Source organism: Mustelus asterias, chromosome 27 (genome assembly GCF_964213995.1).
Source record: "Mustelus asterias chromosome 27, sMusAst1.hap1.1, whole genome shotgun sequence".
Lineage (NCBI taxonomy): Eukaryota > Metazoa > Chordata > Chondrichthyes > Carcharhiniformes > Triakidae > Mustelus > Mustelus asterias.
The window spans coordinates 1,668,758-1,682,795 of NC_135827.1; the positions used below are offsets into that span (position 1 = coordinate 1,668,758).

Here is a 14,038-nt window from a genome sequence, read left to right on the forward strand (position 1 = left end):
AGGTAGTTCGAGCAATCCCAGACAGCCGAATGAATACAATAATACAATTTTCCTGATAAAGATTTGATCAGTAGATAGTGAGAAATGAAACTTTTGAACTCTATGGACTTACGTATTTGAGATTGCTAGGAGACAATCGGAAATAATTCCCAGACTCTACGGACCTATGTATTTTCATGCTGCCAGAGAGTAGAATGTTATTGGCCAAGGTAAATGATTCATTCTAAAATGATTGGCTTATCCGGTTATGATGAACAGAGTAGGTGGGCAGATGATTTCTGAAAAGTGTATAATTGTAATACAATACAATATAATTTCGAGTAATTTGGGCTGCTCCAAATCGTTCTCCCACACGTGTGGACCAGGCCTGGATGACACTAAAGTACGTATTCAACCAGAATTACTGTCTCCATGAGTTCCTTGTATTTGCTGAGCTGTAATTAATAAAGAGAAATCTCTCATGTAACAGCCAACAGAATACATAGGTCCCTGAAAAGCTCCTACCCCAGGGAACTCTGGTTTGTGAAATCTCTCTTCATAATTTAACCCCTTGGAGTCCAGGTATTATTCCGGTAATTCTACACAGCACTCCCTCTGAAGTAGATTTGAGATGCCCAGAACTGCTCACATCGCTCCAGATTACTGTGAGCAGAATGAGAACTGGAGAGTCACTCACACCATCAGTGTCTCCGTTGTTTCGGGCTCTCTGTATTGTAAAATAGCAAGGCTGCAACAGGCCAACCCCTCCTTCACCAACGGTGGGGAGAGAATCAGAGCTGCATGTTACTGAATTCTGTACACCCCTCAGTGATGTGCCCTATGCTTCTGCCCAGGTGACCTCTACACAATGAGATACAAATTTCACCTTTAGCTGGATCCATGCTAACAATATGATGGGTTTTACTGCAGGAATGCTGAAACCATAAAGTAGATCATCTATGCAAATAGACTTTGGGTATGATCTTTCTGGCCCGCTGCACTGCTCGATCGGCGCAGTGAGCTGGGAAGATAGGGCACGAGGCTTTCGCCAGGTGCGAACTGGTCTCGCGCCTAAAGCCATCTTCCCAGCTGTTTACCAGGGTGAAGCCAAGTTAAATATTAATGATATGCCCAGCACAGCCTCCTGGATGTCAGTGAGACCTCAGGTTGGATCTCTGGAGATCCCCATGGGGGTCAGACTGGGTCCCTGGAGATCCACATGGGGGTCTGACTGGATCCCCGGAGATCCCCATGGGGGTCAGACTGGATCCCTGGAGATCCTCATGGGAAGAGTTTTAACAACACCAGGTTAAAGTCCAACAGGTTTATTTGGTAGCAAATGCCATTAGCTTTCGGAGCGCTGCTCCTTCATCAGATGGAGTCAACATCATGATCCTCATGGGGTCAGACTGGATCCCCGGAGATCCCCATGGGTGTCAGACTGGATCCCCGTAGATTCTCATAGGGGTCAGACTGGGTCCCTGGAAATCCCCATTGGGTCAGACTGGATCCCTGGAGATCCCAATAGCTTAATTGCTCCGAAATCTTATGGTATTTGCTACCAAATAAACCTGTTGGACTTTAACCTGGTGTTGTGAGACTTCTTACGATCCCAATAGGGGTCAGACTTGATCCCTGGAGATCCTGATAGGGGTCAGACTGGATCCCGAGGGATCCCCATGGGGTCAGACTGGATCCCGGGGGATCTCCATGGGCTCAGACTGGATCCCGGGGATCCCTGTGGGGGTCAGAGTGGACCCTGGGAATTCCCATGGGGGTCAGGCTGGATCGCTGGAGATCCCCTTGGGGGTCAGACAAGATGTCTGAAGATCCCCATGGGGGTCAGACTGGATCCCCATGATCAGAACTCCCACCCACCTGACGAAGGAACAGCCTGTTCCAAAAGCTAGTGGCTTTTGCTACCAAATAAACCTGTTGGACTTTAACCTGGTGTTGTTAGACTTCTCCCTGGGGAACCCCATGGGGGTCAGACTAGATCCCTGGAGATTCTCATTGGTTCAGACTGGATCCCTGGGGAAAGCTTATGGTATTTGCTACCAAATAAACCTGTTGGACTTTAACCTGGTGTTGTTAGACTTCTTACTGTGCTTACCCCAGTCCAACGCCGGCATCTCCACATCATGACCCAATGGGGGTCAGACTAGATCCCTGGGATCCCCGTGGGGGGTGGTGTCAGGCGGGAGTAGCCCCTCTGGACTGTGGCCCAGACTGAATGTGGCCACATTCAGAGTAATATCAATAGTTTAAATATAAATATTTCACAGAGCTCGGCCCTGTCAGAGAGCGGGACATTCACTAAATCAGAAACTCCCCCATTCCCTTTGTCAGAGCCTGGCGCTGTGGGCGGAGCCAGGGCCATGCGTGCTGACGTAGTGGGTGCGTGGAGACGCGGGGGGGCAGGGCCGGGCCGGGCCTGCGTGGTGAGGCGGGCGGCGAGGTGGGGCGTGCGTGGTGACGCGAGGGACGGGGCGGGGCGTGCGTGGTGACGCGGGGGACGGGGCGGGGCGTGCGTGGTGACGCGGGGGGGGGCGGTTGGCGGTTTGCGGTTTCCTCAGTGAGAGAGTGCGGGAGATGGAGCGGCGGGAGAGCGGCAGCGAGAGCGGCTGAGGCAGCTCCGAGAGAGCAGGTAGGAGCCGCCAGAGCGCCGACTCTGACAGGAATACAGAGCCCGGGAGAGGGAGGGAGGGAGCGATCCCCGAGTGAGAATGAGAGGGAGCGGGCAGACAGCTCCGATGTGACACGGGGAGGTCTCCCGGGGATAGACAGCGGGGAGGATAAAGAGTCTGGGTGTGAGGGATGGAGGGACGGGTGGATCTGGGGGTGGGGGGGGGACGGGTGGATCTGGGGGTGGGGGACGGGTGGATCTGGGGGTGGGGGGACGGGACGGGTGGATCTGGGGGTGGGGGGGGGGGGACGGGTGGATCTGGGGGTGGGGGGACGGGACGGGTGGATCTGGGGGTGGGTGGGGGGGGGGACGGGTGGATCTGGGGGTGGGGGGGGGACGGGTGGATCTGGGGGTGGGGGGACGGGACGGGTGGATCTGGGGGTGGGTGGGGGGGGGGACGGGTGGATCTGGGGGTGGGGGGGGGACGGGTGGATCTGGGGGTGGGGGGGACGGGACGGGTGGATCTGGGGGTGGGGGGGGGGACGGGTGGATCTGGGGGTGGGGGGGGGGGACGGGTGGATCTGGGGGTGGGGGGGGGGACGAGTGGATCTGGGGGTGGGGGGGGGACGGGTGGGGTGGGGGGGGGGACGGGTGGATCTGGGGGTGGGGGGGGGACGGGTGGATCTGGGGGTGGGGGGGGGATGGGTGGATCTGGGGGTGGGGGGGGGGAACGGGTGGATCTGGGGGTGGGGGGGGGACGGGTGGATCTGGGGGTGGGGGGACATCAGGGGGTGGATCGGGGGGGTTGGTGGGGGGTGCGAGGGTCTCGCTGGCTGCAATGTGGGTAGGAACACATTTGGCTTCGGTGGAGAGAAATCATAGAAACCCTACAGTACTGAAAGAGGCCATTCAGCCCATCGAGTCTGCACCGACCACAATCCCACTCAGGCCCTACCCCCATATCCCTACATATTTTACCCACTAATCCCTCTAACCTACGCATCTCAGGACACGAAGGGACAATTTTTTAGCATGGCCAATCAACCTAACCCGCACATCTTTGGACTGTGGGAGGAAACGAAAGATGTGCGGGTTAGGTTGATTGGCCAGGTTAAAAAAATGCCCCTTAGAGTCCTGGGATGCGTCGGTTAGAGGGATTAGCGGGTAAAATATGTGGGGGTAGGGCCTTGGTGGGATTGTGGTCGGTGCAGACTCGATGGGCCGAATGGCCTCCTTCTGCACTGTAGGGTTTCTATGATTTCTATGATTTCTATGAAACCGGAGCACCCGGAGGAAACCCACGCAGACACGAGGAGAATGTGCAAACTCCACATAGACAGTGACCCAAGCCGGGAATCGAACCCAGGTCCCTGGAGCTGTGAAGCAGCAGTGCTAACCACTGTGCTACCGTGCCGCCCTACTCAGAGACACTGAGAATCAGCCTGGAATGAGCTGACTGCTGCCTGTATGGTTCAGCGCTGCAGGTATTTTGAAGCCATCCAAAGCCAGATGTGCTGCAGTGTGAGAGTGTATTTAGGATGAGAATGTATTGTCAGCAGGGTGTGTTGTGGAAATGGCAGTTGCATGGGATATTCTTTGGGTGTGTGATCGTTGTACAGCATGAGGATTGATTCCATGTACATGAATGTTGTGCGTTTGTTGCATTGTCAATGTATTGATCTTCTGTATCTAACCTGAATTAGTGACTGTAATACCTAACACCCGGACACCTTTGGGCAGTGAAACAGAGCTTGATAGCAGCACAGTGTATAGGAAAAGGATTCAGATCAATGATAGGTAACCTAAGCTGGTGGGTGGGCACATGAGATTTTCCCTTGGCCTTTATCTGTGCATAACTTCAGTCATACCGGTAGGGAAAAAAAAAGACACGGATGGAAATCAGTGGAATGTGGCAATCCTGCACGTGGGCATTGGCCAACAAAATGCCCTGTGAGGCTGCACTGGGAACCCAGATGGGCTACATGTCGCCCCTGTGCTACTTTTTGCCCACCAAAGATTTAGATTGTGTGTGTGTGTCTAATTATACTGAAGACAGACTGCAAGATTAAAAATATCAAAAGGGTGTTAGGCGTGAAAGCAAAAGTTTTGAACAGGAGATGAGCAAGGCGAAGGTGAGAACAGTGAGCAGTGTGAATGAAAGTTTGTCGTCGGAAGTTTGACTTTTGTGCTTCAAAAGAAGACAATTGGTCAAGATGGTAATTGAACAAAGCAAAGTAAGATCTGTATAGTCTGGGAAGGAGAACTTTCAAAGGGAGATAGAAACAATAGATTTAAAGATGAAAGGGGGAGAACATATTTCAAGAGAGATTGAAGGTGGTGTATGGAATATGGTCATGAGATCCTGAAGAGCATGTGTGCTGTAACAGACCTGTGAAGAAAGTAGCCTGCATGTTGTGCTGCAAGGTTTTAATACAAGTTATGGTTTTTCCATTATCGAGTGAGATGGGGAGAAGCCAGTGAAATACTTCCCTGTCGCAACTGTGGATGTTTGTGGTAATCTTATATGGAGCAAATCTGAGGACTAGGACAGCAGGAACAAGGGACCTTTCCTTGGCATGTTTGTCCATAGATCTGTGAAGGAGGAAGGGCATGTTAGGGTGGTGGAAAAGTGTATGGGACACTTGCCTTTATCAATCGAGGCATAAATTACAAAAACAGGGAGGTCATGTTGGAGTTGTATAGAACTTTGGTGAGGCCACAGCTAGAGTACTGTGTGCAGTTCTGGTCGCCACATTATCGGAAGGATGTGATTGCACTGGAGGGGGTGCAGAGGAGATTCACCAGGATGCTGCCTGGGATGGAACATTTGAGCTGTAAGGAGAGACTAATAGGCTTGGGTTGTTTCTGTTGGAGCAGAAAAGACTGGGGCAATCTGATCAAGGTGTACAAGATTAAGAGGGGTATGGAAAGAGTGGATAATGAGCAGCTGTTCCCCTTAGTTGAAGGGTCAGCCATGAGGGGACACAAATTCAAGGTGATGGGCAGGAGGCTTGGGGGGGATGTGAGGAAACCCCTTTTTACCAGAGGGTGGTGATGGGCTGGAATGCGCTATCTGGGGGGTGGTAGAGGCAGGTTGCCTCATGTCCTTTTAAAAAGTACCTGGATGAGCACTTGGCACATCATAACATTCAAGGCAACAGGCCAAGTGCTGGTAAATGGGATTAGATGGGAGGTCAGGTGTTTCTTGTGTATCAGTGCAGGGCTGAAGGGTCTCTTCTGCACTGTATGATTCTATAACTGTTGCCTAAAAAGGATCTTTAGCTCTTAACTAATCAGAAATATTTGAGAAATGCTTGTAGAACTGCTGTTAACTGTGAATGTAATCTTTAGTGTTAGTTTTCTTTCAAGAACAAAGAACAGTACAGCACAGGAACAGGCCCTTCGGCCCTCCAAGCCTGCACCGATCATGTGTTCCTAACTAGACCATCCATTTGTATCCCTCTATTCCCAGTCTGTTCATGTGGCTATCTAGATAAGTCTTAAATGATCCTAGCGTGTCTGCCTCAACCACCTTGCCTGGTAGTGCATTCCACCACCCTCTGTGTAAAATACGTCCCCCGCATATCTGTATTGAACCTTGCCCCCTTTACCTTGAACTTGTGACCCCTTGTGTTTGTCATTTCTGACCTGGGAAAAAGCTTCCAACTGTTCACCCTCTCTATGCCCTTCATAATTTTATAAACTTCTATTAGGTCGCCCCTCAACCTCCATCTTTCCAGGGAGAACAACCCTAGTTTACTCAATCTCACCTCATAGCTAATACCCTCCATACCAGGCAACATCCTGGTAAACCTTTTCTGTACTCTCTCCAAAGCCTCCATGTCCTTCTGGTAGTGTGGCGACCAGAACTGGACGCGGTATTCCAAATGTTTCTTTGAAACAAACATTTAAGTTTGATTATTAAAATCTCCAAAAGTGGTTTAAAAGTTTTGCTCTTCAGCGCAGGCACCTTCTGATAAAATACAAATTGCAAATTGTTGTGATAGCATGTTCAAGTTTCCCTTTGGGATTTGGGCAGCCTGGTGATTACCGCCTGCCATAGCATAACAAGATTGATAATAGTATCAGGCAGATAAGGGGCAAAGGGGAAAGGTAAAGTGACATTCATTGATTATGGAAGGCACAATGGAAATTAAATTGGACAGAAAGGTGTTCACATTATATTTGAATGTTGGAATTGGAAAGATTGGATCTGGGCTGAATAAACTGGATTCAGAGGCTGGCAGGAAAAATGGTAGCTGAACAATGGACAGAAGAGGTAGTTCAGGCACAGTCAAGGTAACCTCTTGAAAGGTAAAGGTAGGGCTAACAAATCTGGAGTTGCTTGGATGGCAAAGGACATGGAAATTTAGATAAATTAGAAAAAGTGTGCTTATGACAGATGTCAAGTAGAAAATTCAATTCGGAATCAGGCTGAGTAAAGGTTCAGAGGGGAGGTGAAAGCAAATCTGGAGAAGCAAAGGGAGAGTATGAAAAGAGACTTTCAGCTAACATAAAGGGAATCCCAAGGTCACTTCCACGAATACCAATAAAGTAAAAGGGTGGTAAAGGAGGAGTGTGATTAGGAACAAAAAGGTGATTTACACATGGAGGCAGAGGGCATGGCTGAGGCAGTATATAAATACTTTGACGCTTGCTCAGGCAGTGTATTCCAGATCATAAACATTTAACGTGGGAAAATATTGCAAAACATTTCACAGGTTTGGAAGCAGACAAGCAGTAACAGCTACAGAAGGAGATATTAGGACAGTTCACCAAAAGCTTGTTCATGGAGTTAGAGAGGAAATTCCAGAGCTTGGGTCTCAGGCAATTGAAAGCCTGACCACGAATGGTGGAGTGAACAAATTTGGAGTTAAACAGGAAGCTCAGCTGGGAGAACATGTTAGAGGATTGTACAGCTTGAGGAGTTTGCAGAGAGAAGAAGGGGTGAAGCTATGGAGGAATTTGGAAATTACGATGAGAATTTCCATATCGATTCACTACTGCACTGGAGCCAATGTAAATTAGGCTTGGGTCAGCAGAGTTTTAGATGAGTTCAGGTTTACAGAGGGTGGAGGCCAGCAGGAAAGGATTAGAATAAGAACATAAGAACTAGGAGCAGGAATAGGCCATCTGGCCCATCGAGCCTGCTCCGCCATTCAATAAAATCATGGCTGATCTTTTTGTGGACTCAGCTCCACTTACCCACCCGCTCACCATAACCCTTAATTCCTTTACTGTCCAAAAATGTATCTATCCTTGCCTTAAAAACATTCAATAAGATGGCCTCAACTGCTTCACTGGGCAGGGAATTCCAAGGATTCACAACCCTTTGTGTGAAGAAGTTCCTCCTCAACTCAGTCCTAAGTCTGCTTCCCCTTATTTTGAGGCTATGCCCCCTAGTTCTAGTTTCACCCGCCAGTGGAAACAACTTCCCTGCTTCTATCTTATCTATTCCCTTCATAATCTTATATGTTTCTGTAAGATCTCCTCTCATTCTTCTGAATTCCAAGGAGTGTAGCCCCAGACTTACCGGTCTCTCCTCATAAGCCAACCCTCTCAACTCCAGAATCAACCTAGTGAATCTCCTTTGTACCCCTCCAGTGCCAGTCTATCCTTTCTCAAGTAAGGAGACCAAAATTGTACACAGTACTCCAGATGTGGCCTCACCAGCACCTTATACAGCTGCAACATAATCTCGCTGTTTTTAAACTCCATTCCTCTAGCAATGAAGGACAAAATTCCATTTGCTTCTTAATTACCTGCAAACCAACTTCTTGAGATTCCTGCACAAGGACGCCCAGGTCCCTCTGTACAGCAGCATGTTGCAATTTTTTACCATTTAAATAATAGTCAATTTTGCTGTTATTCCTACCAAAATGGATGACCTCACATTTACCAACATTATACTCCATCTGCCAGACCCTCGCCCACTCACTTCGATTATCTATATCCCTTTGCAGACTTTCAGCATCCTCTGCACACTTTGCTCTTCCACCCATCTAAGTGTCATCTGCGAATTTTGACACACTACACTTGGTCCCCAACTCCAAATCATCTATGTAAATCGTAAACAATTGCAGTCCCAACACTGATCCCTGAGGCACACCACTAGTCACTGATCGCCAACCAGAAAAACACCTATTTACCTCCACTCTTTGCTTTCTGTTAGTTCACCAATCCTCTATCCATGCTAATACATTATCCGTAACACCGTGCACCTTTATCTTATGTAGCACTCTTTGGTGTGGCACCTTGTCAAATGCCTTCTGGAAATCCAGATACACCATATCCACAGGTTCCCCATTGTCCACTGCACATGTAATGTTCTCAAAGAATTCCACCAAATTAGTCAAACATGACCTGCCCTTCATGAACCCATGCTGAGTCTTACCAATGGGACAATTTATATCCAGATGTCTCGCTATTTCTTCCTTGATGATAGATTCAAGCATTTTCCTAGCTAACTGGCCTATAGTCACCTGCCTTTTGTCTACCTCCTTTTTTAAACAGTGGCGTCACATTTGCTGTTTTCCAATCTGCGGGAACCACCCCAGAGTCCAGCGACGTCCAGAATAGTTGAGTCTAGAAGGAACAGTGGATTAGATGAGGGTTTCAGCAGCAGATGACCTGAGGCAGGTGTGAAACTGGGTAATGTTGTGGGTGTGGAAGTAGGATATGGAGTCAAGTTCAGCTTAGGGTTAAATAAGAAGATAAACTATGAGCATTTATTTAGATTTAGTTAAGGTGCATAGGCAGATTACGTTCTAAGTGTCATTACGGCCTGTACAGCAGGTACTGGGTTAAGGAGCTGTGTGTTTGTTGTTTAGGGATGGTGAACAGCAGTAGGAGGAGGGCTGTGTGTTGTGGAATGTTGGAATCCAGGTTTACTATGACGAGAGGTTCAGACCGAGTTATGTGAAAATCTAGGAGTGTCATTTGAGGTCTTGTGGCTATCTACAGAGGGACAGACTTGGAGCAGACCTTTGGCTGAGGATTGGGGAGAGTACAGGATATAAAATTGATTCAGAAGATTATAAATTAAAAAGCAGCCTTGCAATTTATAATGTGCCCTTTCAGACCAAAGGACATTCTATATCGCTTTACAGCCAATGAATTAGTGTACTTCGGAAATTGCAGTTGTAATGTAGGAAACGTGGCAGCCAATGTGAGCACAGTGAACTCCCATCATTAGCAAGAGATAATGATCTGCTTTTGTGATGTTGAGTAAGGAATAAATATTGGCCAACACTCTAGGGATAACTCCCCTGCTCTTTTTCAACATTTTTAAAGTTTATTTATTAGTATCACACTGCAATGAAGTTACTGTGAAAATTCTCTAGTCGCCTCACTCCGGCGCCCGCACATCTTTACATTGACCTGAGGGCAGATGGGACTTTGGTTTATTATCTCCCCCTGAAATCCAGCACCTCCATACCCTCAGTGTCAATCCTGGAGTGGGGCTTGAACCCATAACTTCTGACTCAAAGGCAGGAGTGTTACTATGAGTCATAATTGACACTGGTCATGTTGTGGGGTCTGGGGAATAGGCTGGGATTGCTGGCCCTTTATGATGGTTCAGTTTCCCACTTGTTCAGCTCATTTTGCTGGGACTATCGATAACTGTAAAGGCTGCATAGTTTCCTGGGAGGGGAAACTGGACAATGAGGTTGATCCTGGGCAGTATCCTGTCTCTGCTACGGGACACTGGTTCAGTGTTGGGGGTTGGTCACACCCTGCCAAGCAGACTAAAGGCTGGGAATTAACTGGTGTTGCAAATCACATTTGTTTTTCTGCATCAGGAAAGGTTTGGAAGATTGGCAGTGTGCAGGAGCAGGGGATGTGCTCAGATTTATTTATTTATATATCCAATTCAATCCAATCAAATCCAATTCAGAGTCTCAGCAAGTGAGACATTCCCGATCCAAGCTGACAAGACAGGGCTCTCACCTCCTGTCTTGGGCTTGAGCTACATGATCCAAGCTGATTGGAGTAGGCGTTGCACCTCCTCCAAGGCTTGATCTTATTTGCATCTTAGCCAAAAGGCCGAGATGCCGCTTTTAAAAATTGCTTCAAATGAAGCCACAATGTACCTTATGACTTCAACCAAGCACAGCATGTCAATACTATACTTGATCTTAGCCAAAAGGCCGAGAAGCGATTTACTCTAGGTGATGTAGACACCATCACTGATAAATACAGTGTATGAGCAACTGGTTCGACATGTTTAACGTTGTATGGGGGTGGGGAAGGCAGGGGTGGTGAGAGTGGGTTGAGTTGGATTGTGTTGCTTTGATTTGAGTAGGCAGTGGTGTGGGAGGGGAGGAGAACTGCCTATCTTTTCAATAAATTACAACATTTAAAATTATACAATTATACAATTCTGAGTGTCTGCCGTAGTAACAAATGGTCTCAGTGAAGCTTGGTTTAAGGTCCTATAACTACTGCCACTAAGTGATGAGCAGTTGTTTTGCTGTGTTTCGAGGAAAACATGTTCTGTTTTCAACTAACTAACTGACAGACAATGCAGAGGCTGCCCCTTGACCTGGAAGCTACACAGATGAAAGGTGTATTGTTTGCAGGCTGGGAATTCTGTCGATTCATTCTGACCTGCTGGCATTATCGCTTGAGAGGGAAGCTACGTTTTTAGTATCAAATAATCAGCTTGTTTTTGTGAATTTGTACTGGTAAAGGATATGCAATTCTTCAATGGCACTCTAGGGGATTTTCACAGTACCTTCATTGCAGTGTTAATGTAAGCCCACTTGTGACACTAATAGATAAACTTTAAACTTTGTGTCTCAGTACAGCAGACGTTTAGTCTTTGAGCATGAGGATTTTGTCTTGATGACATAGTCTGAATCCACTTCCCCGCATCCTCCCAAATATTGAATTTTCTCTCCTCAGTTTCATGCTTTTTCACTCACTCCCTGCCTACTTGGGAAACTCTCCTGTCCTGACTTTGTTTCATTGCAATCTTGTTCTCTTTCCACCTCTTCTCCAACACCCCTACCTCTCATTCTAGTACAGTCACATCTTTCTCCTCCCTCCCCCAAGCTTGATTGAAAAAATGAAGAGATGTATGTTGTCATTGCTTCCCCAAGTGCTTTGCAGCTTATGTTTAAAGCATCATAATTGTTGTAATATAGACCCTTATGAAAGTAGTGGTAGCGAGTTGCCTTCTTGAAGCACTGCAATGTGGTGTAGGTATACTCATAATGATGTTGAGGAGGAAGTTCCAGGATTTTGACACAGCAGCATTCGGGGAACGGTGATATTGCTCAAAGTCAGAATGAGTTGGAGGATAACTTGCAAGTGGTGGTGTTAGAATTGTCCATGCAAAGTTAGTCTCTCTGCATATAATTCATGTTGAAGGACCCTAATAATATGTCATTTATGGTCCTGACATGAAGCTCAATCTGAGAGACCCAAAAAAGAGCAAATATAACTGTGGTATCTCACTTAGAATCCATACAGCGCAGAAGGAGGCCATTCGGCCCATCGAGGGTCTGTACCAACCACAATCTCACCCAGATCCTCCTACAATGTCTTGTAACATTTATGTTAGTGTTGGAAGGTAGATTCTCAGGATGCTGGAAGGATGTTCCCAGTGGTGGTGGTGTCCAGAACTAAGGGTCATAGTCTGATATGGAATAAACCTTTTGGGACTGAGACGAGCAGAAACTTCTTCACCCAGAGAATTGTGAGCCTGTGGAATTCTCTACCACAGAAAGCAGTTGAGGCCAAAACATTGTATGTTTTCAAGGAGGAGTTAGATATAGCTCTTGGGGTGAATGGGATCAAGGGATATGAGGGGAAGGCTATTGAGTTGGATGATCAGCCATGATAATGAGTGTTGGAGCAGGCTCGAAGGGCCGAATAGCCTCCTCCTGCCCCTATTTTCGATGTTTCTATGATGCCATGCTGTTTTGACAGTCAGAAATGCAAATTAGTTTGGTGATGTAATTTTGGAATAAGTAACTGTCTGCACAATTTGCTCCAGTATCAAGTCAGCTGTTCAACAATTCGTGGTACATATGTGGTGTTTGGGGGAAAAGCTAAAGATCAGTTTTGCTCATCGTGTGAGGCCCCATTCCAGTGGTTGCTGGACCAACATTCATAATATCTTATAGGAATTAGTAAATTTGATACATTAACATTTTTTTAAAAATCCTGAGGTCTGGTCAAACAATCTTAACTGATTGCATCCTGTAAACAGGCGGTGACTGACCGATTTCTTGTGAAACTAATTTTGTGTAGACTGGAGAAGGTTTTTGTGGCACATATCCTGTGTAATAATTGTCTTTCTTGCCACCGGAGCTAACTCTTTTAAAAATGTAACTCTCAGAAGGCAGTGTTTTTGAATCACGCTGCTTTATCGTGAAGCATAAAGTACAGGAGGATCCTGTTTGATACATAACAGTGCTGTACTTCTGTCACAACATTGCTTGTTTTGTGTATTACAGCAAGGTTTCAGAGTAAGGGGAATTACAGCTCCGAGAATCGGAAGCTGACTGCAATATTTAACCCTGGGGAGTGATTGCAGGTTTGATATGACCCCCCTGGGCTGATATAATGGAACATCTGTTCTTGAGCCTCATTATCAGTACCCATCATAAACAAAGTGCTGAAAATGTGCAGAAGGTCACAGCATCTGTAAGGAGACATAGTATGACATTTGTGCTGTGTACATCAGAATGGATACACGCCCAAAATAAGCTTGCCTTTACAGATGTTGCTGCTCTGATTGTTCAGCATTTACATTGTTTCTAATGGTTAGCTGATTTCTAATAGTGGGAAATGTAGATTTGTACTCAGTAATTGCTGAGCCTTCAGCTATGGGCTGCTGTCAGATCAGACAGCGAAGATAATGAGTTTCAGTAATTCAGTCTCGGTGGTGACCCTGCATATTTGTAACAGGCATGGTTGGATGATGTAGTTCATTTTTGCAAACATGCTGTAATGTTCAGGTTAGTTTAAGCCATATTTTCTCAATTGTAATGCTTGAGATAAATGCAGGATGTTGGGGAAGCAGCTGATAGAATGAACTGATCCATAGCAAAATCTGCCTCCAGTGTAGTAGAAACTGAAAGCATGCCTGCTGTGCCATGTACGAACAGAAGTATTCAGGAATAGATTGTAAAGAGTCTACATGTCTACTTGCTGTCTGAGAGCACTGGGTGGTGAGAAGGTGGTGATGTATTGAGTGGTTTGTCCTTGCGCTAACAGTCACCAAGTGGTAAAGATGCTGGTCTTTGGCCGAGTGTAATAGTGCTTATATCCCAGCGCAGAAGGCTCTGTGCTGGAATGTGTCTTAAAACAATATTTGGGAGCTCTTGCTGTTGAGTGCACAGTTTTGTATTGGAATAGAAGTACAATTGGAGGTGATGTGAGCCTCTTCCTCCATTGAACACCTGCTGTTCTGCATTTTAA

The 14,038-nt window shown here is 46.8% G+C and overlaps 1 protein-coding gene and 1 non-coding gene across 3 annotated transcripts in view; one reads left to right on the top strand and one right to left on the bottom strand.

Moving 5' to 3' along the window:
- Nucleotides 1-2,550: 2,550 nt before the first annotated feature.
- Nucleotides 2,551-14,038, top strand: part of LOC144480063 (rho GTPase-activating protein 32-like) — a 413,821-nt gene continuing 402,333 nt past the window's right edge. For both annotated transcript variants that reach the window (XM_078199237.1, XM_078199236.1), the window contains exon 1: nt 2,551-2,626. The gene's annotated coding sequence lies outside the window, so the exon portion shown is untranslated. The remainder of the gene's footprint in view (nt 2,627-14,038) is intronic.
- LOC144480075 (U2 spliceosomal RNA) lies at nt 10,570-10,767 on the bottom strand. The gene has a single exon (XR_013495612.1). It is a non-coding gene; the product is annotated as a U2 spliceosomal RNA (small nuclear RNA).